The sequence below is a fragment of the Pleurodeles waltl genome, chromosome 5, assembly GCF_031143425.1.
Source record: "Pleurodeles waltl isolate 20211129_DDA chromosome 5, aPleWal1.hap1.20221129, whole genome shotgun sequence".
Classification (NCBI taxonomy): Eukaryota; Metazoa; Chordata; class Amphibia; order Caudata; family Salamandridae; genus Pleurodeles; species Pleurodeles waltl.
In genome coordinates this window covers 171,541,621-171,569,072 of record NC_090444.1, presented here as the reverse complement: position 1 = coordinate 171,569,072, position 27,452 = coordinate 171,541,621, and the positions used below count along the sequence as shown (strand labels likewise).

The 27,452-nt window shown below is 46.1% G+C and overlaps 1 long non-coding RNA gene across 1 annotated transcript; it reads right to left on the bottom strand.

The window, feature by feature from the left end:
• Window positions 1-1,273: 1,273 nt before the first annotated feature.
• Window positions 1,274-27,452, bottom strand: LOC138295515 (uncharacterized). The gene is made up of 4 exons (XR_011203613.1): window positions 27,382-27,452; window positions 26,625-26,661; window positions 15,441-15,521; window positions 1,274-1,866 (listed from the first exon to the last, which is right to left on the bottom strand). It is a non-coding gene; the product is annotated as an uncharacterized lncRNA (long non-coding RNA).

The window sequence follows — 27,452 nt, the reverse complement described above, 5'->3', positions numbered from 1 at the left end:
CAATGGATGTCTGCTGCACCTGTGATCCAAATAGCTGTGGCTCTACCCGGATGATTTCCTCCACCATGACCCTTGGCTCCTCCTCAGAGGAGCTGGGGAGTTGTTGTGGTGCCATGGTGTAGTGTGAGTGGTGAGGGTGTGTGGGGTGATGTGTTGGGATGTGTGATGTAAGGTGCGTGGATGGTGTATAGGTGATGATGTTATGTGGCTCTGGTTGTGTGTGTGCTCTTGCTGTCTCTCTCTGGTGGGAATTCTTTCTAGTCGTAAAGGGCTGTGGGTAGTGTGGGAGTGTGTTTTATAGTGGAGTGGGTGTGTGGGTGTGGTGTGTGTATGAGTGTCAGGTGTGTGTAGTTTGAATTGTCCAATGTGGTATAGTTTTGTTTGAGTGTGTGTATTTTGAGAGCGGCAGTATGTACCGCCAATGGTTTACCACCATTTCATGTCCGCTGGGGTAATTCATGGGTCATAATGCTGTGGGCGTAGTTCTGTTGGCGTAACGGTGTGGGTTTTGCTACCGCCACTTTATCACTGACCTTTGGGCTGGCAAACTTGTGTGTGTGGCTGTGTAGTGACGGATTGGTATGTGTGTGTCATAATATGCTTGGCGGTTATCTGCCGCGGCAGCATTACGTTGGCGGCAGACGGCCTGGCGGTAAGCGGGATTTACCACCAATGTCATAATGAGGGCCATAATCCTGCGTTCCTATTGCTTTGACGGCAGTGTCCTTTTGCATCTGTATACCACAACGTGCGCCAGTATGTTTTAAAATCAAATATGGATGCTGTTTTCTTCTTAATCTGGAGTGCCCTTTTTTCTCTACATTACTGTTAAGTTTCATAACTGTAGTAGGCCTAGAAGCCATTTTATTTGAGGTAGTACATTTACACATTTCCTGCACCTTACAATGGAGTGTAGCTCATTATTGCTGTTGGAACTAGAAGCGTTATTTTAAGAAGTTAATGAGGTCATTAGTGTGCTTATGTATTGTATCTTTTCGCTTCAAGGATGTCTTGCATTTTCTCCATGAGAAGATCCTCCCACATGAACATGAAATATGTTTTGCTGAAAGTAACAAATTTGTTGAATATTTGCACCCCAGAGTCTTGTATGAAGAGATAACTGTATATAAACAGTTCAAATTTGCATGCATTTTAGCATCAAATGCACTAAATGGCCATTTTGGGGTGAGAGCTCTGCTTGGCTGAAATGACAATTGTCTCTTGATCACTTGTGTTGCGTGCTATTTTTGCATTAAATACAAGTTAGACTTTTGGGCTTCCCAACATGATGTGCTTTATTTTAACACACTTAGAAATGAATTTGTTTCTTTTTCTACCAACCTTGTACTAACTCCCCCAAAGCAAAGCCCTCCCTCTTATGTCAGTACTATGTGAAAGGCTTATTATAATTGGATTATTCAAAGACAGGTGTGGTAGGCAATGAATGTTTCAAAGTTCCAATGTCTTTTTCTGCCTCTTTAGATAAAGGATGTGGTTAGGTTGTAACTTTCTTATCAAAATCTTGCCGGTATTGCCATATCCTGAAATCCAATGACGACAATATCCTGATCCTCAAAAGACTGCGTACCTGTAAGATGGTACTTGGTCTAGGTAGGTTACGGATTACTTCAATGCGGTCCAAAGACAGATGCTGAGATGTCATGGCAAAGTATGGAACACAGGGTAAGCAGAATTGCAACTTATCTTTAGATGCTTTGTGCTCTTTTTTAACCAATTCATTGAGAAGATACGGCCATTCAGCCTTTCATTGTTCATAAGAGTCAGAACTATTAATAAGTCATCAACATATTGAACTTCTATAGATCCTTCTGGCAAGATGAGGGTGTCCACATCTTTCTTGAGAACCTGTGGAAAGATGAAGAATGATTGTACTCCTTGTGGATGTCACACTACGTGGACTGGGACCAAACTGGGAATAAAATGAGAAAGTGAAAAGATACTGGCAGTCAAGGTGCATTGAACTAGAGAAGAAAAAGCACACATCTACAATAGCAAACCATACAACACTCGTTGGAAGACATGAAAGAATGGTAAAAGGGTTTGCTACCACGGGAAAACCTGGCAATACAACATAATTTATGGCACATAAAACTTTGCACAAAATGAAAAGTTTCTTTATGAGGAATTTTAATTTTCAAAATAAGAGCATTACAAAAAATCCACAGTGGGCACTAAAACCCCTTCTTGCAGCACAACTGCAATGACTCTGGGTGCAATTGGTATTGTGGAATTTGGGGCAAGGCTTATTTTTCTCCCTTTCCCTACCTCTGCACTGGCTTCCCACCTCTCTGCCCACAATGGTGTATTTCTCTTTATATTCTGCTCTGGTCCCCCCTCTGACTGTTTGTTGGAAACATTGCATTTGTAAGGACACCAGCTTTGATTCAGTAGATTCTTTCTTCCTTGTTCAGCAACACTATGATCTTCAACAAAACTAATTCAGAAAGACTCTGGGGGTCATTCTGACCCTGGCGGTCATGGACCGCCAGGGCCAACGACCGCGGAAGCACCGCCAACAGGCTGGCGGTGCTTCCGGGGGCATTCTGACCGCGGCGGTAAAGCCGCGGTCAGAAAAGGGAAGCCGGCGGTTTCCCGCCGGCTTCCCGCTGCCCCAGGGAATCCACCACGGCGGCGCTGCAAGCAGCGCCGCCACGGAGATTCCGACCCCCTTCCCGCCAGCCTGGTTCTGGCGGTTTTCACCGCCAGAACCTGGCTGGCGGGAACAGGTGTCGTGGGGCCCCTGCAGTGCCCATACCACTGGCATGGGCACTGCAGGGGCCCCCTAACAGGGCCCCACATAGATTGTCAGTGTCTGCGTGGCAGACACTGAAAATCGCAACGGGTGCAACTGCACCCGTCGCACCCCTTCCACTCCGCCGGCTCCATTCGGAGCCGGCATCCTCGTGGAAGGGGGTTTCCCGCTGTGCGGGCAGGCGGCCTTATGGCGGTCGCCCGCCAGCCCAGCGGGTAACTCAGAATGACCGCTGCGGTCTTTTGACCGCGGTACGGTCTTCTGGCGGTTCCCGCCAGGCCGGCGGCATCCGCCGCCGGCGGGGGTCAGAATGACCCCCTCTGTTTTTAAAATGGAAATGAAAGCAATCTGTGAATCGCAAGAATAGGTACCAAAAGAATCACCTGAACCTGCTGAGTGTAAAAGCTGAAGTCACCCAAGATGAATGTATACATTATCATACGCAGGGCTCCAATTGATATCCTGTGTTGAAAGTGAAACAAAGGGAGTCTTTGCATTTGCTGAGACCTAATGTGGGACAGTACAGATTTGAACTTCAAAATAATATAAAAATGGACTATGGTGGAAGGAACATCTTAGGGCAAGACAGAACTCCATTGTCTCCAACACAATGCGCTCAGTGTCCAGATTGGACCAATTTCCGGTGCCACGCCACCAATTAGATAGCTTCAAGCACAGACCCTTTATGTTGCAAGATATATCAAACCACTCTCCCGTAGTCATGCACATACAGATAGGCACTCCAGGAACAAGGGAAGAATGGAAATTTGACCCCTGAGAATTGACTGAATGGAATATTAGGAATCTGATTATTGGGACCACAGGTTTCTACTTTGAGGAAAATTCAGGCACCATGGACTCAGAGGTTGATATATGGGAATCCTATAAAATACTAATAATCAGTCAGGTCATCACACATGAAGGGGAAGAAGAGGTAAGAGATAGGGAGAGCAGGGAGTTGGCGTTTAAACTGGTGCAGTGGGAAAGAGACTATGTGGCCTCTCCCTCCCCAGTCCTGGTGCACAAGATTGAAGGAATCAGGGAAAACTTCGGAACTTATGTCGAGCAAGAGGGGAGGGTCCAATTTCGAGTGAAGCAGGACTAGCTATACAAGATAGGTAATAAGACGAGGAAGCTCTTAGTTTGGCTAGTGAAAAAAGGGGAGGTGCACAGATGGATATAGGCAGTTAATACAGAGACCAATGAGAAAGCCAAAACCCCCAACCACTATAGTACAGGCCCTTGCCACCTACCTGCCAGGCAAGAGGTGGGATGGCCCGGGTACCTAGAGAATTTAATTACCGACATCCCATTCTCCCTGGCTTGGGTATGAGAAAGGCTGCTTTTCGGAAGTGGGGATTACTGAGACTGATTATCAGTAGGCACTGTTGCAGATAAAAAGTGGGAAATTCCAAGACTCTAATTGTCTGCCACCCAAATTCTTCAAACGCATGAGTTCCCACATAATACATTTTTACAAAGCAAGAAAGGATGGCAGTCTTCCAGGAGACCTAAGACAGCTGGCGATTGTCTTGATACACAAGAATGGGAAAACACCAGGGGACTGTGCCTTGTGCAGGCTGATATCACTGCTGAACCTGGGATCCATCGTTATAGTGAATGTTTTGGCAAACCTCTTGACACAGGTGGCAGTCTTTCTTGTGGTCCCTGACCAACTGGGCTACATGCCCAGTAGGGCAACTAGGCAGAACCTCTGGAAACTAGCTGGGTGCCTAGCACACACAGACCGCATAGATGAACAGGCTATCTTGCTGGCCATTGATGCTGAAAAGGCAGTTGATTCCCTGGAATGGCTCTATATGATGGCGATTTTGTGCACAATGCGGTTTGGCTCAATGTTTTTGTCCTGGCTGTATAAAGACCCAATAGCCAGAGTTAAGACTAACTGTGTGTTCATAGCGGAGTTCTGTTTAGACAAAGCCACCCAGCTGGGATGCCTCCTGTTCCCCCCACTCTTCGCAGTGGCGATTGAGCTGCTAGCTACATGGGTGTGGAAAGATGCACTGATTTGTGGCCTATAGTGGACCCAGAGTGGGAGGACGTTATTTCATTATATGCAGACGACATCCTACTGTACTTGGTTGATCCGGAGTGCTCCACCCTGAGAGTACTGCAGAGCCTAAAGTTTGGGTCATACACTGGAATCTGCATAAACTAGCAGTTGGCTATCCTCCAAGATTGGAACCCTTGGGATTTACCTAACTTGGTATCTCCATGATGCCGGACAGTGGAATATATTTAGGGAAAATCTGACCATGATTGTCGAGAACTTCACTGCGGATCATAGAGGGATTTAAAAAAATGGGACCTACTGGCTATCTCTAAGGTAGGAGACATCTAGCGAGATAATAAGGTTATACAGTTTCTCGAACTGCAGCAGCAGTATGAGCTGACAGGAAGCCAGTATCTTTGCTACAAGCAACTAAGACACATGCTCGAAGATTGTGGTGATTTGTTGCGAGAGGTGCCAGAGGAGACAATTTTAGAGTACAGGGTGCTGGGGTCCTTCCTGATCAGCCACATTGTGTCCCAAATAAACTCCAAGCGGCACTATATTTTCCTACCTCTGTTGGACAGCTGAAGGGAGAAATGGGAATTTGACCTCTGCAGACTGGAAGACGATGACTGGGGCATGCCACTACCCATGGGAGGTGGCCATACATGCAGGATTTCAATTGATCCAACTGCAAGTGCTTCACAGGGGTACTTTAATAGATCCAGCCTGTTCCGAATGGGTAGAATCGGCAATGATCTTTGTCAAAGAGGTTGCTAGGAAAGGGGTACCCTGCTGCACACGATCTGGGCTGCCCAACAATTTGAGAGTACTGGGACAAGATTTGTCTTAGGACAGTCATAGTATCAGACCTAGCAGTAGATTTCATCCCACAGATGGTGACTCTGAGTATTTTGGGAGAACAAACGCTGGATTGCTATACACTTCTATTTTGTAATGTCGCCCTGATGGTCACATGTCAAGATATGATCTGAAATTGGAGGGAAGACAAGGTTCCAATAATACAGGAATGGAAATCTAATATGGACTGGCGTATGAGGGCTAAAAAACTGGTATATCAAACGGCGGGATGAGGGAGGTCCAAAAAGGTTTGAGAAAGTATGGGGTCCATGGACAGAAACAAAATACTTACATCCTTAATAGTCAACCAGCGGTGCCAGGATGTGGCTATAGGTGAATACGCGGGGACACCATGAGGGGTGTGGGGAGTTTGTAGATGCATTGCTGGGACCTGTGGGTACATGTGCCCGCCAACCTGTGTCCATAGCATGTGGACTGAAAGGGGTGTTCTCAGAGCTGGACCGTTAAGGCTCATGAACCTTTTTGAAGCTAGTAGGTGTGGTACTTGTTTATGTACTGAAAACCTAATGAAAACATTTATTTAAAAAAAATACATACAAATTTAAACTTTCATAACTGAGCAAGCTATTTGAGAATTCTCACCTCAGATATTCCAGAATTCTCACCTCAGATGCCAAACATGAGAATGAGGTTTTACACATCAGTCTGGCACAACTTGGTAAATTTGGTTTAACAATGAGCAGGGACATTGCTGCAGCTACTCCAGCTGTGTTAAGACAAATTATTTAAAAAAACACAGTCCCTCTCTTTTACACAATATTACACAATCTTCACAGCAAATCACTCTGCCAAAAATCTGTTAACTTCATGGGACATTTTATCTTCATTAAAACTTTTTAAAGAATCACTCAGAATTTTCATCAGCATAAATACTGATCTCTGGTAATGAGAGGGAGAATGAAGGAAAATACTTATTATTTCTAGTGTGACAGCTAATGGAGTGCGTATAATCTCTATTAGCATGCACAGTGGGAAAAGTGCAACAAAAGCTGCTGGAATGATCTCTTACTGTCATCACAAACACTCCACATATGCCTTCCATTCAACGCCATATACCACATCCACCAAGATTAAAACCATCATTGACTTTTTGTTAAACACTATTACCAATATGGCCCATCTGATTGTTCATACGCAATGAGACATTTGGTATTAATGAACAAGACTCCGATCCAACAATACCACAAACTACCCCTGGTAGCTGTGACAAAAACACAAATCAAGAGCCATTTTGTTTTGTATAAGGACAATTCTCTGCACTCTTAATTGGTCTGAAGTTAACCCTAACGAGATTGCTGTGGAACTTCCGGCTTCCTCCGGCTCTATAGCTGGAGTTTGAACTGCAAGGAGAGTGAGTACAGTACTGTCCTTAGGGAGCAAGATACCGAAGAAACGGGCAGTATCAGATATTCCTCCAGGCAGTCTTTCCCAGTGTGGGGAGTCAGAGGAGGATGTCGCATGGCCGGGATAAAGTAAGCAGGATAACAGGATATAGGCCGGCCCTCGGGTAACCAGATACAGGCTCAGATGCCACAGACAAACCAGAGTACCAGCGAGGATACAGGACTCCTGAGGGCAGTTCAGAACAACAGTCAGCAAGGTCAGAGTCAGCCTTGGCCTCAACAAGCGCTTTGCAGTTGCTGCTGCTCACACAGAGGCTGCTGTTCAGAAATCCACAAACCTGCCCATGGGCAGTACCAGTGAGGTGAATAGCAAGGGACATGATATCTCGACTGGGGAAGCGGCATCATTGAACACTACGGGGTTGAGGACAGTAGTATTTAGCACAGACCTTACCTTTTCATAAGGGAAAGGGATTATTAGCATACCCTTCAAGTATTATTAGGCAAGTAGGTACAAATCCATCAAAAGGAAATGTTAAGGCTCCATTGGTACTGCTCTAAAAGGTCCAAGAAGGTTTTTTCACTGTAAACAGATAGTCGATCCCGCTTGTGGGCAGCAGGGAAGGCACTACTGACCTCTAGGCTCCTGCAATCTGATTCTTCTACACAGTCACACCGTGACCCTGACAACAAGTCTTGCCGCAAAGAAGACCAGCCAGACCCAACAAGGGATTAAGTACCTAGGAGACTTCAAGCTACCTCGGCTGGAGGTGGCACCTGTGGGAAGGATTTGGAGGCTGCGTTCTGATGGAAGAAGGGTTGAGGAAGGCTGGCAGGTGACACTTTCCCCGGCTTGGTGAGACACAGTGGTCTACTTAAGTCAGAGCAGTTGTGTAGCCGGAACTTGGTTCACTTTATAGAAGCAGAGACGCCAGCTGGGCAGAGTTTCTAGTTAGGTGGTCCTCTTACAGTGGCTTGCACAAACCCAGTCTGGTATTCCTTGGTGATTCACAACAGTGTTTGTGGTGAGCAGGACTTGGTAAGGACCACAACACTGGGGCTAGAAAGTGGATTTTCGTTGGTGGACGTGCAAGTGGAGCGAGATGCTTGACTGCAGATTGTGGCAGGCTTCAGTTCGAAAGAAAGGAAAGGCGGATAGAGCCTGAGAACAGACACTGCAGTATGAACCATGCCATTTCTGCTGATGAAGGTAATGCTCTTGCAGAATAAGACAAGGTGTGGCAGGGGAATTATGAAGCAACCATTTTCCCTGTGCTACTGCTCACAATCTGTCAGGATCTCTTTTACAATCCTGTTTCACCGAAGCCCATTTCTCAGTTCCGTGAGCTCAATCCCGCAATTCAAACCAATCATTCAGCGAGTGTACAAGGGCTTCAGCGGTTTGTGAAGTACACAACGTAACTTCAAAACTGGAGGGCAGAGATGCTTTCTTAGCAGTTTGATCAGTGAAAGTATTTCATTTAGATACTTTATCTTGAGAAGATAGGATCACATTTAATAAGAGGTAACAAAACAGCATCAAATGATACTATGATATAAACACCACTTTTTAAGGGGTTTCCACTGAAGTGATATCTCCCCCCCCTTTGCATCCAGAGGAGCCCAAAATAGTGGGCTAAACCAAAGGCGTACTTTGAGCCACTAAATATAGTGGCAGCCTTTCAAGTTGAGAGAATGCAAGCAGGAGTGAGAGCAATCAATTCAGTAACTTGAGCAGTGACCTTGAGGTAACCTCATATTTCAACACCTTTGTACTTATGGCATAACAGGCCGTCAATGACCAGTCAACATAGTACACATAACTGTAATTGGGTATTGGTGCAGCAGTGAGGTCAATACAGAATTTAGTCAGGTGGGCAGTGTGAGAAAATGCCCTTTTTGCAGGATCACCCTCACTTTTTGCCCACAATTTTTGCTAGATTTAGTGCTCATTTACTGACTCTGAACACAGGGGCGCTGGCATACAACACCCAGTGTATGTGCTCTGACCCTCAAAGTAAGCGTGCAATAGCCAATAACTAATTAGCATATTTAACTTACCTATAGGTCCTTAATATGTCACTAGTGGACTGCAGTATGCCACCACTAAAGTGACAGTGCAAAGCATGTCTTCAGGCATGCCTCTGCAGGCGGGGTGCCGTTTTAGAACTGCAGATTCAACCTGGCAAAATAAGCCTTTTTAATACTTACAATTTACCCCTAAGGTACGCCCTACATGCCTATAAGACATGGGGCAGGGTATTTAAAAAGTAAGCCATGTGTATTTAGGTTTTATATGTCTTGACAGTAAAACAAATTGCCAAAGTCGTTTTTCACTGTGGAAAGGCTGGCTCTCCCATAGAAAAACACTGGGTTACACTATAACACTTTATAACGTATAACTTCAATTTAGGAATAGATAGGTCTCAAATTAATAGTAATTTAAAATCCAAAGTGATGGTAAAGTCAGATTTGAAACTACTATTTTAAAAATGCCACTTTCAGAAAGGTGACACTTTTCTGCCTAAAATCTCTAGTAGCCTTTTCAGAGATAATCCCCAGCTGGCATCTGCCAGTTTGCTTGCTAGGAACTGTGAATTGCTCTCAGGGAAGGAAACAAAAGGGCCTGACTGAGAGGCAGTGTGACCTCCTCTTGACAGGCTGGCCTGCGGATGTGGAAACCAACTGTACACGCTTCAAAGTGGCAGCCCTTTGGCAGATGGAACTCACTCCTAGGCCTGCCCCTGACATTGTCTAAGTAGCCAAAGTAGCACCAATGTCAGTTGGGCGAAACCCTGTCCTAGAACTGGTTTTGCAGTGGGGGTTCCTCATTTCTCTAAACACACTTCAGGGGTGTGCCCATAACTCTGACCCGGAGAAGTGAGGTTCTTGGATTTGGGCAGAGCGATGCACTGTGACATTGTTTAGTGTTAAACCCTCAGGGTGTTTTGTAAGAGTGAGCAGAGTTGCCTGTGATAATGTTGCTCCTATTGGTCAGGGAGTCTATCTGACCCTCAATAGTGCCAGGCATAAACGTGGCATCCGACTACTTTTTTTTAGAACACTTGGGAACCTCTCGAAAACAAGAAGGATTGCACCTGCTGAACCAAAGGACTGGAACCCAGAGGAAGGAGTGAGCCTGCTGTTTGGCCTGTGGAGTGAAACTCAAAGGGCTGGACCTGCTCCCACTTGAACCCAGGACAGAAGAGTGGACTCTAGGGGCTAGTTGGCTAGCCTTCTGTTAAGCTCTAGAAACACAATAGCTGCACGAACCTACAACGAAGAAGAGCCCAGATGACCAGTTCACACCGGATTTTCCCTGGACCCTGCTTGTGGCTTCTGGGAGATTGAGTCCTAACTCACCAAGCGGTGTCTGAAAGGCCCTGGATCCTTGGCTGGTGTTAGAGTGTACTCTTTCCCCCTCAAGATTGCAAATGTGGACCTTTAGAAAACCTTTCTTAACTTTTTCATAAAAGAACCAGAGGCTACCATGGGACCGCTGCCGAACCGCAGCCACCATCATCACATCATCAGTTGGATTCAACTTGCTGGTTCACCCCGCTGAAAGCAGCACTATCTACAGAAAAGTTTCTAAATCCCAACATGGTTGATTTCACTGAGAGAAAAGCAGCACAGTGCAGTCACCCATCGGATCAAGAAGGCAGCCGGCCCCTGAAACAAGACAATTCTCCCCAAAATAAAGACCAAGGGACCGATTTAGATCTTGGCGAACAGGTTACTCTGTCACAAATGTGACGATTATTCTGTCCACCGTATTACAATTTCCATAGGATATACTAGAATCATAGTATGGCGGACGGTATATCCATCACGTTTGTGCAGACTAACACCATCTGCCAAGATCTAAATCAGGCTCTAAGTCAAAAGGTAAACTTTTTGCTGGGACGGACGTGATCCCAGTAGCCGTCCCGTGCTCCATCACCTTAACTTCTGACTTTTACCTGGTCTACTGCAAACAGACACTCCCATCTGGCCCTTTGTACTTTTTGGCGCTAGAAACTACTAAAAGTCTTATAAATCTTATATCTCCTTCATCAGATTTTTTTTCATTTTGGTGTCTACTTTAAAGATATTATTTTTTATAAATTGGAGTGGGATTTCTATTGTGTTGTGTTTTTGACTTACTAACTGTTTTGGTACTGAAAAATGCATTTTACTTGTTTTTCTTTGAGTAAAGCCTGACTGCTGTGTCTCACTGAGCTAAGGTTTAAAGTAAAGTAATCTAACTGAACCGGATGCAGAATAGTGACATTATTACTTGGTAAGGTCTCACAACAACCCCCGCTAATAATCCACTTTCTCATATTGGCGTTTCAGCGGTCGGATCCAGAGCTTGTGTTTAGCAGTACCACTCAGCTAGTAAGCTGGAAATGTAAAATCGCTAAATTGACACAAGGCAAAGATTGTTTTTGGTTGTATTAATTAATGAACTAGGTCATATTTGTTTTTCAAAATTCTACTGATTCCAATGCGTTGATCTGGTTAAGCTGCCCATCCTCACATAGGTGGAGATAAAAGCCATATAGAGGGACAGGCAACTCAACATTGGACACCAGGTCAAGAAAGGAGACTTTGCCAAGGCCCTCAGGCCTGGGAGGTAACTGAATAGCCAGAATCACCTCTGAAAGACTTCAGATAAGTAGAATGAAGAAGGGGACAGCTTGTCTCCACACACTCATGTAAGAGTAACTTCCAGAGCTGGTAGTGAATGAAGCTCAGCCAGCACCAGCAATTCTCAAACGGCTGTCCGCCAAAGGGAGCGAGAGGCTGGGAAAGAATCCACAGAACTGGAGGAAAAGAAGCTTGTCCTTGAGGAGAAGAGACTGGCGCTGGAATAAACGAGGGTCAGATTGGGTTTTAGGCCCAAAGGAAATGGTGGCAGTGAAATAGTAGCTGTGTCGGCAGGAGGCTCGCATCACCCCTCCTGACCAAGGTCATTGTGCCTAGCTTTGTGGAGGGGCATGACATTGATAAATGGTTTCCCTCATTTGAAAGGGCTTGTAAGGTGCGCAAGGTGGGTCCACAACACTGGGATTCCTTACTGTGAGAATTGGTCTCTTTAGTGAGTACAGATAGGCTCCTGACGTTAGAGGAGGGAGAAGCTGAATACAACTCACACATGAAGGGTGCTCTGGTAGAGAAGTTTGGATTCACACCTGAACAGTATATGCAAAAGTTTAGAAACACTGCCAAAGGCCCACAACAGTCCGGGGTAGAGTTTGTGGACATCTCAGTTAAGGCAGGACAAGGCTGGATTCAAGGCAACATGGTAACTACTTATGATGGGATGTAGAATCTGGTCGTAAAAGAGTAAATCTTGAGTAACGGTTTTACCGAGAAGGGGGCTAGGACACAAAAGGGAAAAGAGGGGAGTCTCCAAAAGAGACCTCCTTAGTATCACAAAGACCAGAAGAAGAGGAAAAAGACCCAGGAAAGTAGGAACCCAGAGGGATGGAACATCTTTCAGAAGGAGAGGTGCTATGACTGCAAACAGTCAGGGCACAAAAAGGGGGATGCCTCATGCCCCCAAAGGAAGACTGGAGATGTGGCAAAGAGTGTGGAATGGGGGGGGGGAGGAGTGCCTTTAGTTGGGAGGTGGGCCCAAATGGTGACTTGGTGATCCCTGAAGGTGGTAGAAGGGGGCTAGGACACAAATGGGAAAAGAGGGGAGTCTCCAAAAGAGACCTCCTTAGTATCACAAAGGCCAGAAGAAGAGGAAAAAGACCCAGGAAAGTAGGAACCCAGAGGGATGGAACATCTTTCAGAAGGAGAGGTTCTATGACTGCAAACAGTCAGGGCACAAAAAGGGGGATGCCTCATGCCCCCAAAGGAAGACTGGAGCTGTGGCAAAGAGTGTGGAATGTGGGGGGGGGGGGGGGGGGTGGGGGGGGGAGGAGTCCCAGAACGTAGAAATGTTGGTAGCCTTTAGTTGGGAGGTGGGCCCAAATGGTGACTTGGTGATCCCTGAAGGTGGTAGAAGCACTTCCACCAGATCACAGCAATCGGGGTCCCTGCCACTGCACTGAAGGATACAGGTTCCAGCCAGGCCATGGTGGATGGCAAGTTGGTTTCTCCAGAGCAGTATCTGCCAGGAGAGTTTGTCAGGCTGAGGAACGCCCATGTGCAGGAAAGTGTCTGCTTTGTGACCTTGGCGTCCCTAGAATGGGAGGGAGCCCTTACCCAAAAAAGTGTGATGGTCAACCCTCATCTCTTCCTACACTGTATCCTAGGCAGTAACTCTCATAGGCGAGAAATGATCTAGGTGGGACAGGCACCTAGGGAGCTCCACCAGCTCAAAATGCTGGGGGAACTGTCCCTGAAAGCAGGAGATAGAGAACATGGAAGAAAAGAAAGGGCAGGAGGAGGAGGCCACTCTTAGTAGGAGAACTAGTGAGCCAAGGGCTACCTACTCAGCTAGGAGAGGGCCCCAAGACTGGCCCTGGTGAGGCCACTGCTGACTAAAGAGTACCATCTGCCCTGCCACAGTGAGAGAAGACAAGGGGGCCTGAGCTAACCAGACCCCTCTAAGACACCCCAAGAGCGTGTCAGCCTTAAGGGGGCTCTGTTTCGGACCTTGAAGTCCTGGAATAACAAGCCCCTGTTCAGCCCCAAGTCCCTGCCCCTGAGCTAGCAGAAGACAGGGTGGATGTAGGGTGAGTAATATCTGAGATAGTGGCGCCTGACTCAAAAGAACCCAGGAGGTCCAAGGAACCTCAGGAGCAAATGTGTGACTATTTGCCAGCCCCTGGGCTGGAAGTATGGCCTACTTTTGGCTCCAGACTAGCAAAGCCCACCTGTCAGGGGAGAGCTAGGGGGTCTGCTTCCTGACACTGACAGATGACAGTGGCCTTTGTTGGCTGCTTGCCTTTGGGGCAGCACTGGCCCTATTGTGGGGACTAAAGCCTGACATGGGAGGCAAGATGGGCACTCTGACCATGCTGGTCATTGTGGGGCTGCTCACCTGCTCGGTTGCCTCTATGGGCAGACTAGAATTAGCTCTATCCCAAGTCAGGACAGGTGACACAAGAGTCTGATAAAGAACCAGTCCGGTTCAAAGTAAAATTTGAGGAAAGGCCTGACACTTTGAGGGAGCCCCCATGGGCTGGACCTGCTCCAACTTGAACCCAGAACAGAAGAGTAGATGCCAAGGGCTAGTTGGCTAGCCTTTGTTTTTTAAGCTCCAGAAACAAAAAAAGCTGCAAGACGCTTGCAATGAAGAAGAGTTCAGCTGAACAGTTCCAAATGGATTTGCCCTGGACCCTGCTGGTTGCTGCTAGGAGATTCAGTCCTAACTCAACAAGCTGTGTCCAAAAGATCCTAGACCCTTGGCTGGTCTTAGAGTGTATTCTACCCCCCTTTCAGGATTGCAGAGGTGGACACTAAGGGCCTGGTTGCAGGTCCATTTTTTTTTTTTTACTACCAGTGAGTGAACCCCTGTTACGCACGAGTCGGAGTTGAGTGTTCTTTAATTCATCCGATAATTATCGGATGCGTTAAATACCTCAACCTTCATTACATTTCAGCTGGTCAAACCTGTCCAAATTTAACAGGAGAAAATTATAAGACAATCACTGTATCATGCAGATTTTGGTGCATTAAACACCAAATCCTGCATGTTATTCCCCATAAACTCATAATAGGTGCTATTTATCCCACCAGGAAAATAACGAACCACATCATATTGGTATTTACCAGCTGCAGTAAATAGCACCTATCCTTGTAATCAGGCCCTTAGAAACTTTTCTTGAACTTTTTCATAAAAGAATCAGAGGCTTCCACTGGACATCCTTCGAACCACAGCCCCATTGCCCCATCACCTGCAAGATTCAACTTGCGGTTTGCCCCACTAAAAGAAGCTCTACCTCCAGAAAGGTTTCTGAGTCCCAACATAGAGGATTTCACCAAGACCAGCACCGAGCAGCGCCCTGGCGTTGTCGAGCCCTTGGTCAGATCAAGCAGGCAGCCCGCATCGCCAACAAGAAAATTCCTCCTGAAAAAAGTCAGAAGGTAGACTACAAGGACCAACCTGGTCGCTGTAGCCAATCCGCGCCCTATTGCATTTGGCCTTAACTTTTGACTTTGACCGGGTCTTGCACAAACAGATACCTGTGGTTAGCACTTTACACCAGTCTTGCGCAAACAGATACCTGCGGTTGGTGCTTTACATGTTTTGACACTAAAAAATTCTAAAACTCCTAAAAATCACATCTCCGGTTCCCTTATGACATTTTGGTGTGTATTTACAAATTATACTATTTTTATAAATTGAAGTTGTGTTATGTTTTCAAATTACTAACTGTTTTTGTAATGATAAATGCATTATACTCTGTTTCCTTTGTGTTAAGCCTGGCTGCTCTGTGCCACAGCTACCCATGACTAAGATAAGATTTAAGTTAAAGTAACTTACCCGTACCTGATACAGAATAGTGACATTATAGCCTCAATGCGGTCTGTAGACAGGTATCTCTCCACTGCCGAGGTGTGTGACCTATATATTGAACAAGAGGGAGACAGAATTATAAGTTTCCCTTTGAAGCTTTGTGTCCCTACTTAGCTAATTCAGAAAGAAGACACAGAGAATCACCACTGCAGTGGTCTAGTGTGTCAGATGTATTAAATCATCATTTTAATATAGGACTAGAGTGGACCCTCTGGGGAAGGTGAAGGTGTTCAGGTCCTTCTTGAGTCCTTTGGAAAAGACACACATCAATTCAGTCAAACCTTGTAGGAGTCAACCCCATGTTAATTAGCCCTCTGAAAATGAGAAAGCAAACACTTATTGGCTGTTTGTGTGCATGAGAATGAAAAGAAGAATGAACAAAAATCTACAAACATTTGGCAGTGGCTGGAATACAAGATAATATGGTTGTGGAGTTATATACAGCAGGAAAACTAGCTATCACAACAGCATTAATAGCTTCGCTTACCGTCTTGCACATATCTGAACAACTGTATGTGGCTTGTGGATCAGCAAAATGGAAGTATTACACACACTCTAGACACTAGGACCTACATTTCTTGAAGCAGAAATAGCAGGTTTAATTCCCACCTCTGCTTCTTTATAGGTTTCACCCTAATCTGTATGGGTTCTGGTGATAAAATAGAGCCTACCGCATTAGTATGGTCAGGCCCTAATGCAGAAGGCACTTGGTCAAGTATATCAGAAATAGATTTTGGCATATCAGCTCTACATTTTGTATCACCAGCATGTCAGTAGTTTCACATAAGACAGCTAAAACGTATATTTCATTACTTTTTGGCACATTCAAATAGACACGATTGTTGGTGCAATACTCTGCATGGTTCATTTTTCACAAAAAATATCTCCCCAACAGATTTGTTCAGAAGCAAGTGTTGAACCATCAGGGCAATGGAAAATGGATCAGTGACATAGTGGCGGAACATGAGTGTTTGAAACACCACCTGCATCAATGGACATGCCTGACGTAATGAGAAGAATTCAGAGGTCTCCAAGGCAGATTGGCTAGCATCTGTATCAATAGGGCCAAGGCTGGGTTTGCCATTAATAAGACATTCCATAAAAAGTCAGGTTTGGTCTACTTAATTCACAGTATTTACAGCACAGTCTGCACATCTCAGGAATCCCTACAAGTTGAGATATTGGTGAAGTTGAGTAAACTCTGGTTGTTTGGGGATGAGGGATATATTACAAGTTACACTGGGACAATACCATTTCTAGTGACCTACCCGCCTGCAGGTGCAGCACAAGGGACCTCCTGGAGGGGCTGCATCTCCCTGGCCTTGTGCTTGGCTTCATCCTGCTCCACCTCCCCTTTGCCCACTTCTCTTACTCCCGGCTATCCATTCACCCCCAACCCCTCCCTTTTGCAGTTGGCTGAAATTATTTATAAAGGCACTTCAACCTGGACTCATTTGATTTCGTTTTTTTTCTTGTACCACTAAGCAGTGACCTGCAAACAATACCAATTCAGCTACACACTTGGTTTGTCACCCAATACAGATGGTTTTGAGCTACTGCTGAGGTTTGAGCAACAAACCTTGAACAACATCCTTTAAAGGATCAAGATAATCAGCAAACGAGTCTTTAGTTTGTTTACAGTAACAAATGTAGGTCAAGTCAGTTGTGACTGGCCATTCCTCAATGATCATTCTTGATAAACTTTCCTTAGCAGCAATGAGACGGCCATGTCACCAGGGGACTGCTGAAGCCAATTACTCTTTCCACCAACCGACCACTTAATTCACTTGGCAGGGCAGGACTTTATAACTGATTTACATCTGCCCACTTAGATTTAGTGCTCAAACACGATCTGTAGTTCCTCACAGAATTTGATGGGATTCTAACATACATTACGGAACTGTTCACAATATTGACTAGATCTGCAAGGGACCAAGGGAGATGAATGGTAACCCAGCCCCCCCCCCCCCCAGTGCAGGTCCTGGGTAGTCTCTTAAAGACAGAAGGGCATCAGAGTGGTCAAAGGAGGCATCATGGCCATCATCATCTATGTCACTGGATGAGGAAGTATTTTGGTCTTTCAAGGAATTTCGTTTAGGTTCTCTTAATCTACGATCAAAGGTTTGCCTCAGATTAACATGGCTTATAGTCGGGCAGTGTGACCTACCAGGCTGATGTCTGGCATCAGTTTGTAAAGGTGACAAATGAGAACAGGTTCTAGAGAAGTGTGTGGGGTGATGGAGATAGCCTCTCATCTTGCACACAATGCACATCCTCTAGCGCTTTACCTCCTATCATGTTGCCGTTTGCTTGGTTTGTTTCACCCACTGCACTTGCTGTATTTGCTGTGGCCACTTGCTCATTGCATGTACCCCCATTCCCCCCCGGTTTATCAGCTGGTGCTCCTCCTTCCCCGGCCAAAACTACGCCTGCACCTCTGGCATCTCCAGCCAGCATGGGGAAACTCAAACCATCCAATAAGCCCTCTCCTTTATCTTCTATCTACACTACTTCTTAGGAGTAATTGGGGGAAACAAATAAGGAAAGAGGTAGTATTGCCCATTAAATGGGTGATTTTGTATTTCTGTCTCCCATGGGTCGCCTTCACAGCCAATACATTGGACTCCTATTTGTGTTTAGCAGCTTCCTCGTGCCAATTTAGGAACACTGGCATCTACTGACATAGGATAGTATACATTCGACCTTCGAAAGGATACAAAAATGTAAACTTTCAGAACTGACCAACCTATTTGAGAAGTTTCACCTGATGCCAAAAAAGAAGCAAAGCTATACATGTTGAGGAAATTCAGCATGTGGTAACATTGATTTGAACTGAGGAAAAACATGGCTGCAGCTACCACACTTATGCTAAGGTAAATCATATAAATGTCATAGTTATCTACCCTATGCGAATTGTTGCAGCTGCTTCTGTAACTTGGGCAATAACTACTGAATAAATACTGTTGCAACGGCTGCTTAAGCAGTTTCTGTAGCATTAGCGGTAGCAAAATAACCATTAAACACATTTTTGGAAATACCAGGATAACCAGCAGGAGTTTCACTTTTGCCTTATTTGCATTTATAATTTTTGTTCAATCAATTCCTTTCCAAAGGACATACCTCAATAAAAGCATTCGTTAGTCCATCTCTAGCAGCAATAAAATTAATTCTTCAATGGTTGCTTGTCAAGGGCAATTGGCCTTGTCAATCTATCCTTCACTTCCCCTGGCAGAATAATGTGTAACAATTGATTGACATTAACACCATTCGGTTTATAAACCCAAAACCAATTTGCATTCTTTCAAGCATTTTTAATGGTCATCACATATAATAGGGAACTGAAGTTTGACATTCACTGCATAGCTGGGAGTCAAGGGACATGGATTGTGACTCAGCTCCTTACTCCAGGACATTGGTACTCTCTCACGGATTAAAGTTATATGGATGGATATGATCAATGTTGTTGAGGTCCTCACTGTCTTCCTGCTAGCCAAAGAAGTATGTCGATTCTCTCAGAGCAATCTTTCAGGCTCTCATGCTCGTCGCCCTGAACTGCCCCTTAGACTCTCCCAAACGACAGCTGGGTTGTGAAAATGACTGCTCCTATGATTTGCTTCGAAATGAGGGCAACTAAGCTCGACTACATCGCGGCTGCAAAGTGTTGGCGTTTCAGCTTCTCGTCTCTGGCGTGTGCCTGTCTTGTCTTTTGCCATGGTTGAAGAGATTGCTTGCCTTGGATTTGCCTATGATCCTCTTGCCAGGTCATTAAACTGTGTCTCCAAGGGCACCTCACAGTGCACCTCCCCTCCCCACCAGCACCTCCTGCTACTAAGGGGATGCTCAGAATATTTAATATTTACTATTTATTTTCTTCTACTGCATCAGATTTCGCACTAGTGCTTTGGAGAAACATATAATGAGCAGGAAGGGAAGTGGGGGCACAAGCCCTAAACTTGTCCCTCAAATGGCTAATTTGGTATTTCAAATCATGTAGGAGGCTGGACTGGCTTGTAGCGAGTACCAAGGGGTACTTACACCTTGCACCAGGCCCAGGTATCCCTTATTAGTGTATAGGGTGTCTAGCAGCTTAGGCTGATAGATAATGGTAGCTTAGCAGAGCAGCTTAGGCTGAACTAGGAGATGAGTGAAGCTCCTACAGTACCACTAGTGTCATATGCACAATATCATAAGAAAACACAATACACAGATATACTAAAAATAAAGGTACTTTATTTTTATGACAATATGCCAAAAGTATCTCAGTGAGTACCCTCAGTATGAGGATAGAAAATATACACAAGATATATGTACACAATACCAAAAATATGCAGTATAGTATTAGAAAACAGTGCAAACAATGTATAGTTACAATAGGATGCAATGGGGACACATAGGGATAGGGGCAACACAAACCATATACTCCAAAAGTGGAATGCGAACCACGAATGGACCCCAAACCTATGTGACCTTGTAGAGGGTCGCTGGGACTGTTAGAAAACAGTGAGGGTTAGAAAAATAGCCCACCCCAAGACCCTGAAAAGTGAGTGCAAAGTGCACTAAAGTTCCCCAAAGAGCACAGAAGTTGTGATAGGGGAATTCTGCAGGAAAGACCAAAACCAGCAATGCAACAACGATGGATTTCCAGACGAGGGTACCTGTGGAACAAGGGGACCAAGTCCAAAAGTCACGACCAAGTCGAGAGTGGGCAGATGCCCAGGAAATGCCAGCTGTGGGTGCAAAGAAGCTGCTACTAGGCAGTAGAAGCTGAGGATTCTGCAGGAACGACAAGGGCTAGAAACTTCCCCTTTGGAGGATGGATGTCCCACGCCGTGGAGAGTCGTGCAGAAGTGTTTTCCTGAAGAAAGACCGCAAACAAGCCTTGCTAGCTGCAAGTCGTGCGGTTAGGGTTTTTGGATGCTGCTGTGGCCCAGGATGTCGCCAATTGTGTCAGGGGACAGAGGGTGCGCCCAGCAAGACAAGGAGCCCTCTCAGAAGCAGGCAGCACCCGCAAAAGTGCCGGAACAGGCACTACGAATTGGAGTGAAACGGTGCTCACCCGAAGTTGCACAAAGGAGTCCCACGCCGCCAGAGGACAACTCAGGAGGTCGTGCAATGCAGGTTAGAGTGCCGTGGACCAAGGCTTGGCTGTGCACAAAGGATTCCCTCGGAAAGTGCACAGGAGCCGGAGTAGCTGCAAAAGACGCGGTTCCCAGCAATGCAGTCTGGCGTGGGGAGGCAAGGACTTACCTCCACCAAACTTGGACTCAAGAGTCACTGGACTGTGGGAGTCACTTGGACAGAGTTGCTGGATTCAAGGGACCTCGCTCGTCGTGCTGAGAGGAGACCCAGGGGACCGGTGATGCAGTTCTTTGGTGCCTGCGGTTGCAGGGGGAAGAGTCCGTCGACCCACAGGAGATTTCTTCGGAGCTTCTAGTGCAGAGAGGAGGCACACTACCCCCACAGCATGCACCACCAGGAAAACAGTCGAGAAGGCGGCAGGATCAGCGTTACAGAGTTGCAGTAGTCGTCTTCGCTACTTTGTTGCAGTTTTGCAGGCTTCCAGCGCGGTCAGCAGTCGATTCCTTGGCAGAAGGTGAAGAGAGAGATGCAGAGGAACTCTGATGAGCTCTTGCATTCGTTATCTAAGGAAATCCCCAAAGCAGAGACCCTAAATAGCCAGAAAAGAGGGTTGGGCTACTTAGGAGAGAAGATAGGCTAGCAACACCTGGAGGAGCCTATCAGAAGGAGTCTCTGACGTCACCTGCTGGCCCTGGCCACTCAGAGCAGTCCAGTGTGCCAGCAGCACCTCTGTTTCCAAGATGGCAGAGGTCTGGAGCACACTGGAGGAGCTCTGGGCACCTCCCAGGGGAGGTGCAGGTCAGGGGAGTGGTCACTCCCCTTTCCTTTGTCCAGTTTCGCGTCAGAGCAGGGCTGAGGGGTCCCTGAACCGGTGTAGACTGGCTTATGCAGAAATGGGCACCATGTGTGCCCATGAAAGCATTTCCAGAGGCTGGGGGAGGCTACTCCTCCCCTGCCTTAACACCATTTTCCAAAGGGAGAGGGTGTAACACCCTCTCTCTGAGGAAGTCCTTTGTTCTGCCTTCCTGGGCCAAGCCTGGCTGGACCCCAGGAGTGCAGAAACCTGTCTGAGGAGTTGGCAGCAGCAGCAGCTGCAGTGAAACCCCTGAAAAGGCAGTTTGGCAGTACCCGGGTCTGTGCTACAGACCCGTGGGATTATGGGATTGTGCCAACAATGCCAGGATGGCATAGAGGGGGCAATTCCATGATCTTAGACATGTTACATGGCCATATTCGGAGTTACCATTGTGAAGCTACACATAGGTAGTGACCTATATGTAGTACACGCGTGTAATGGTGTCCCCGCACTCACAAAGTCCGGGGAATTGGCCCTGAACAATGTGGGGGCACCTTGGCTAGTGCCAGGGTGCCCACACACTAAGTAATTTAGCACTCAACCTTTACCAGGTAAAGGTTAGACATATAGGTGACTTATAAGTTACTTAAGTGCAGTGTAAAATGGCTGTGAAATAACGTGGATGTTATTTCACTCAGGCTGCAGTGGCAGGCCTGTGTAAGAATTGTCAGAGCTCCCTATGAGTGGCAAAAGAAATGCTGCAGCCCATAGGGATCTCCTGGAACCCCAATACCCTGGGTACCTCAGTACCATATACTAGGGAATTATAAGGGTGTTCCAGTATGCTAATGTAAATTGGTAAAATTGGTCACTAGCCTGTTAGTGACAATTTGTAAAGAGAGAGCATAACCACTGAGGTTCTGGTTAGCAGAGCCTCAGTGAGACAGTTAGGCATCACACAGGGAACACATACCTATAGGTCCCAAACTTATGAGCACTGGGGTCCTGACTAGCAGGGTCCCAGTGACACATAACAAACATACTGAAAACATAGGGTTTTCACTATGAGCACTGGGCCCTGGCTAGCAGGATACCAGTGAGACAGTGAAAACACCATGACATACACTCACAAACAGGCCAAAAGTGGGGGTAACAAGGCTAGAAAGAGGCTACTTTCTCACACAAATCAAATCAAATGTTATTATCAGTGCACCTAGTTAATGAAAACCATTGCACTAATACAAAATAAAACACATAAAATCAAACCATTGCTCTTACAAGAAATAGCTCCATAAAAAATAAACCCATGGGAGTTGTTCTGTTCACAAAAGGTGACATTGAAGCTGGGAGTTTCTAGTGTTAGCTCGCTGGCAGAAGGCTTGTTACAAAGTCTTGTTGTCAGCAGTGAGTGCATTGGCCAGGGCACGCGCCACACCCTCCAGATATCTCACCGTATGGGCGATCAGTTTTTGATGTGTAGAATTAAGACAGATTACTGTCACGTGTCTGCATGTATAGACCCCTAGGTGGACCCACAGTAGGCTCAGAAACCTACGGCGGTTCTCTAGGGTCCTGGGGCACAAGCAGAACACGTAAGGCACCGTTTAGGGTGTTAGCCCGCGCAGCCGGCAAAGTCCGTCCTTTGGTGGCCGTCACCATGGACGTTCTACTGGGAGAACCCCAAAACAGTAGCCCAGGAATTTCCTCTTGATGCTGTAGGTTAGAATTTCCCCCAGATATCACGGGGGACTAGGATCTTATGGCTGTTTAGAACTGGCCAGGCGTGGTGCCTTTTCTAGAGGGCTATCTTGTCTTCAGTGAGGGAAAGAAGCTTTATTGTTCTTTTGGTTACAGTTTTAAAAGGTTTATGGTTAAGCTCCGATGTCCATGGGCTCACGATGTTGAGCTGCTTTATTGAGGTGTCATGGTATATTCTTGCTGGTGAGCGGGCTTTCATCATTATTTCTTCCCAGATGTCATGATTTATTGTGTTCGTGGCCGCAGCCCTTGTTTTGTGAAAAAAGTTGGTAAAAGCTGCTCTCCTTGCTAGGGACTGTTTGAGAAGGCCGAACTCCACCCTTATCTGTGCTGGTGATTGGGAGCTTAAACATTTGCCTGTAGATGCTCACTACTGTGGCGATGCTGTTGTAGGCTAGTGTTGGAACCACCTTAGCTCTTGCTACTTCTAGCAGTGGGCTGAGTGTGTACTTGTTCAGTTTTGTTGACAGTGTCTGTAGCCCCATGGAGAGCGCACCCCCCTTCTGTCTTATTTCTTATTTGAGAAAGGAGCTGTGCTGGTCCAACAGAAGGCCTGGATATTTGTAGGTTGTTGTTTCTTCAAGTGTACTTCCACTCAGACCCCAGGTTGTTACCCCTTCAGGGATCTCTGGTCAATCATCATGATTTTGGTTTTATGGTGGTTGATTTGTAGCCTGTTCTCAAGGGAGTAGTCTTCCGTGGCTTTCAGGAGACGTTGCATGCCTACCCTTGTTCTGCTTAGCAGCACAACATCATCTGCATAAAGCAGGTTTGTCAGTTGCTTCTTTCCCAGTCGTGGTGCGTGGGAGTTGACTGAAGATAGCGCTGTTGAAAAGTCTGCCATGAAGAGACTGAATAACGCGTTTTAGAACTTTTGTCGTTGGGATCTTCCTAGATAGGTTTGACCCGTTGCCCAGTTTAATCTTAACCGACGTTTTGGTGTACAGTGTCTCAATGGCATTCAGCAGTTTCTGTGGGATTTGCCAGCATTTGAGTTTCTCCCAGAGTCTATTTTGATTGATGCTGTCAAAGGCTGCTTTGAAGTCAATGAAGCAGAGCTAGAGTGGGAGCTTTGTGGCCTTTGAGGAGTCCAGTATGAGGGATAGGGCCATAATGTTAGTGTCTGTACCTGAGTTACTGGTAAACCCTGTTTGGTCTGGGGGGATTATTGATTCTTGACTGGCTCAGTCGACCAGATGTTCCAGGAGAGCACTGACGTAGTACTTTCCTTCATTGTCTATGAGTGCAATCAGGCAGTAGTTGCTGGGATTCATCTTGGCGCCGCCTTTGTGTATTGGGGAGATTGTGGGTCCCCTCCAATATTTCTGGATTGATTTGCCAGAGAGGGCATGGTTGAAGAGGGGGCCCATGACTTTGGCCCACTTGGGCGGGTCCAGTTTATAGCTGGCCTGAGGAACTCCGTTTGGGCCGGGGGCTCCCACCTTTCTCCCTCTATTAGCCATTGGATACCTGCACAAGAGATGACTAGTTCACTGTCCACATTACTGGAGTTCCGGGTGGCTGGGTTGTCGAGCTTGGTTGGCCTGCCTAGGCTACTGATGGTAGTGAGATGCCTTTGGTTTGCTGGACATGTAGTTTTAGAAAAGATGCCCAGTCTGCCTCTGAGATGTTTAAGTCTGCGACTGGACCTTGTTGGTTTTTCGGGCATTTACAGTACTCCAGAATTTGCTGGCATTCTAGTGTGAACATCGTGTTATATACCGATATACACACAACTCATAATTTCCCTCACCGAAGACCCAGACAGGGCCAAAAGGAACGTTCACGCAGAAATGGAAGCCGTCGCCACCTGGATGAGAGAAAGCTGCCTCAAGCTCAACTTCGAAAAGACGTAACTCATTATCTTTGGAAACGCCACCTCAGCTTGGGACGACTCATGGTGGCCCAAATCCCTCAGGACTCCTTCATCCCCTGCACCGACCGAGGAGGCCCACAAGTTAGGAATCATCCGCGACTCCTCCCTATCCATGACCCGCCAGGTAAACTGTCACCTCCTCCTGCTGGCACACAACCTGTAAACTCCGGAAGATCTTCAGATGGATCCCAGCAGACTGTCACAGGACAGTCACCCACGCCTTAGTCACGATCAAGCTCGGCAACACCCTCTACGCCGGCACCTCAACTAGGGACATCAGAAAACTTCAACTCATCCAGAACACTGCCGCCAGACTCATTCTGGACATCCCTTGCCGAGAACACATCTCCCAACACCTGAGGACCCTTCACTGGCTACCGGTCGAGAAGCGAATCACCTCCAAGCTTCTCACCCACATGAACAAGGCCATCCATAACGGAGGATCAGCCTACCTGAACCACAGCGTCTCCTTCCACACCCCCGCCAAACCCCTCCACTCCACCCAGATGGCCCTGGCCACCATCCCTTGCATCCGCAAAACCACCACCAGAGGACGATCTTTTACCTACATTGCAGCAAAGAGCTGGAACAACCTCCACCTGCACCTCAGACAAAGCCCATCGCTCACCATTTTCAGGATGAACCTCAAGACGTGGCTCTTTAGATGAGGCCCCTACCCTCTACCCGAGCGCCTCACGGGTGAGTAGCCGCGCTTTACAAATATTGATTGATTGATTTAATGTCCCAGATGAGTTTGGCCCAAAATGTCTCCATGTGTAGCCTCCTGATTTCCCATACCGCCTGTTTCAGCTTTCCTTTTGCTTGCTTCAATTTGGTGAAGTGGCATTTGGTATTTCAGTTGATCATGGGTGTCTTCTAATCCTAGCATCCAAGATACTTTCTTATATTTGTTGACATCCTCATACCAATTTAGAAAGGCTACCCATTGTTCTGGACTGTATATATCCTTTACATTCTTCAATTGTGTCCTTAGGTTTTCAAATATTCCGTATCAGTGATATTTCTAGAAGTGATTTTTAGGGGGGGGGCCACAAGGGGCCACAGATAAAAGAGGTTCGGCCACCTACAACTGACAAGCATAAAGACTGTGTACTCATTTGTAAAATACATAATTATTTGTTTATATATATATATATATATTATATATAGTCTTTCCTTGCAACTCCTTCCCCCTCACCTCACCACAATGTAAACACGCACTGATAAGCACTGCCTTTTCTTTATGTTTTGCCAGGTCAATATTTTGATAGTTGTGTACCTCCTTCAAACATTTTCCCATAGAATTACATTTACACTTGGCACAGATGACCATTGCTCTGTGCATTCTACAGAGAAGGAAAGGACTGGATCATCATTTAATCTGAACCCTTTATGACCCAACGAAGAGCAGTGTGAGAAATTCAAACTGCTTTCTATCGGGCTTGCCAAATCATTGCGAACCCTTTAAGAGGAGAAGAGCATAGTCTTTTAGGCTGCGTGCTGATCTGTAGACACCGCTCATCGTATGCTCCCTGCTGCTTCCTGCTTGTTCTTTCCCAATGTTGAGTGTTCAATCGGTGTCTTCCTTTTGCATCCCTCCTCAGAACTGTACGGTGGTCGCGGCCTAGCCTCTCAGCCTTACCTGTTTTCACTGCGATTTTCCTTACATCTTGGGCAACCTGAAAGACACCAGAAAAATTGAATTGTGAATATTTTTGGTGGTAACGCGTCACAAGCGCATGCATAAAAAAAAGTCTGATACTGATCTGATTCAGCGGTATTTTGGTGAACTCTGTATTAATAGAACTCTCAAATCCTGAAATTCGCCAGCAATCTAAAACGAACAAAGTAAAATATTAGCTTTGAAGACTTGGATATATAACAGAGCTCTGCTAATGTGTTTCAACTGTATTTACTACAAAAAGCTAGATATATTTCTAGTGATTGTTTTCAGTGACTAGGTTTATGGTTGCACTGTTATGAGCTATTCCTTTACAAGTCGATGCTTATTTAGAAACATGAGAAAATGCTATATCTATTTACATGTAGATGAGTTTCTGTTTTTGTATGGTACCTGCAAGATTGCCTACCTCGAGACCCTATCAAACTAACAGAACAGGTGTGTTATAAATTTTTCCAGAAATCCTATTACTCGCATGCCCCTAGGAGTAAATTTGTCATTGCATTCATGTTCTTGTGCTTGTAATAGGAAGATTATCCAAGGTGTCAAGTACAAAATTGCCATTCACGCGGGGAGGAGAATTGTCAAGTATTATACGTTATGCATATTATAGACCCAGTGTAACTTAAGAATTGACGAACCATTCCAGTACTCGAGTGTATTGTTTGTACCATTGCAGAAGGAGATAGAGAGAGAATATTGCGCGACTTAGACGTACCACCTCCATTTCTAAGATCAGCAGCTCCTCTACTCTTCCATCCCTTCATCCGGTTAGGGCATAGTTGGCTT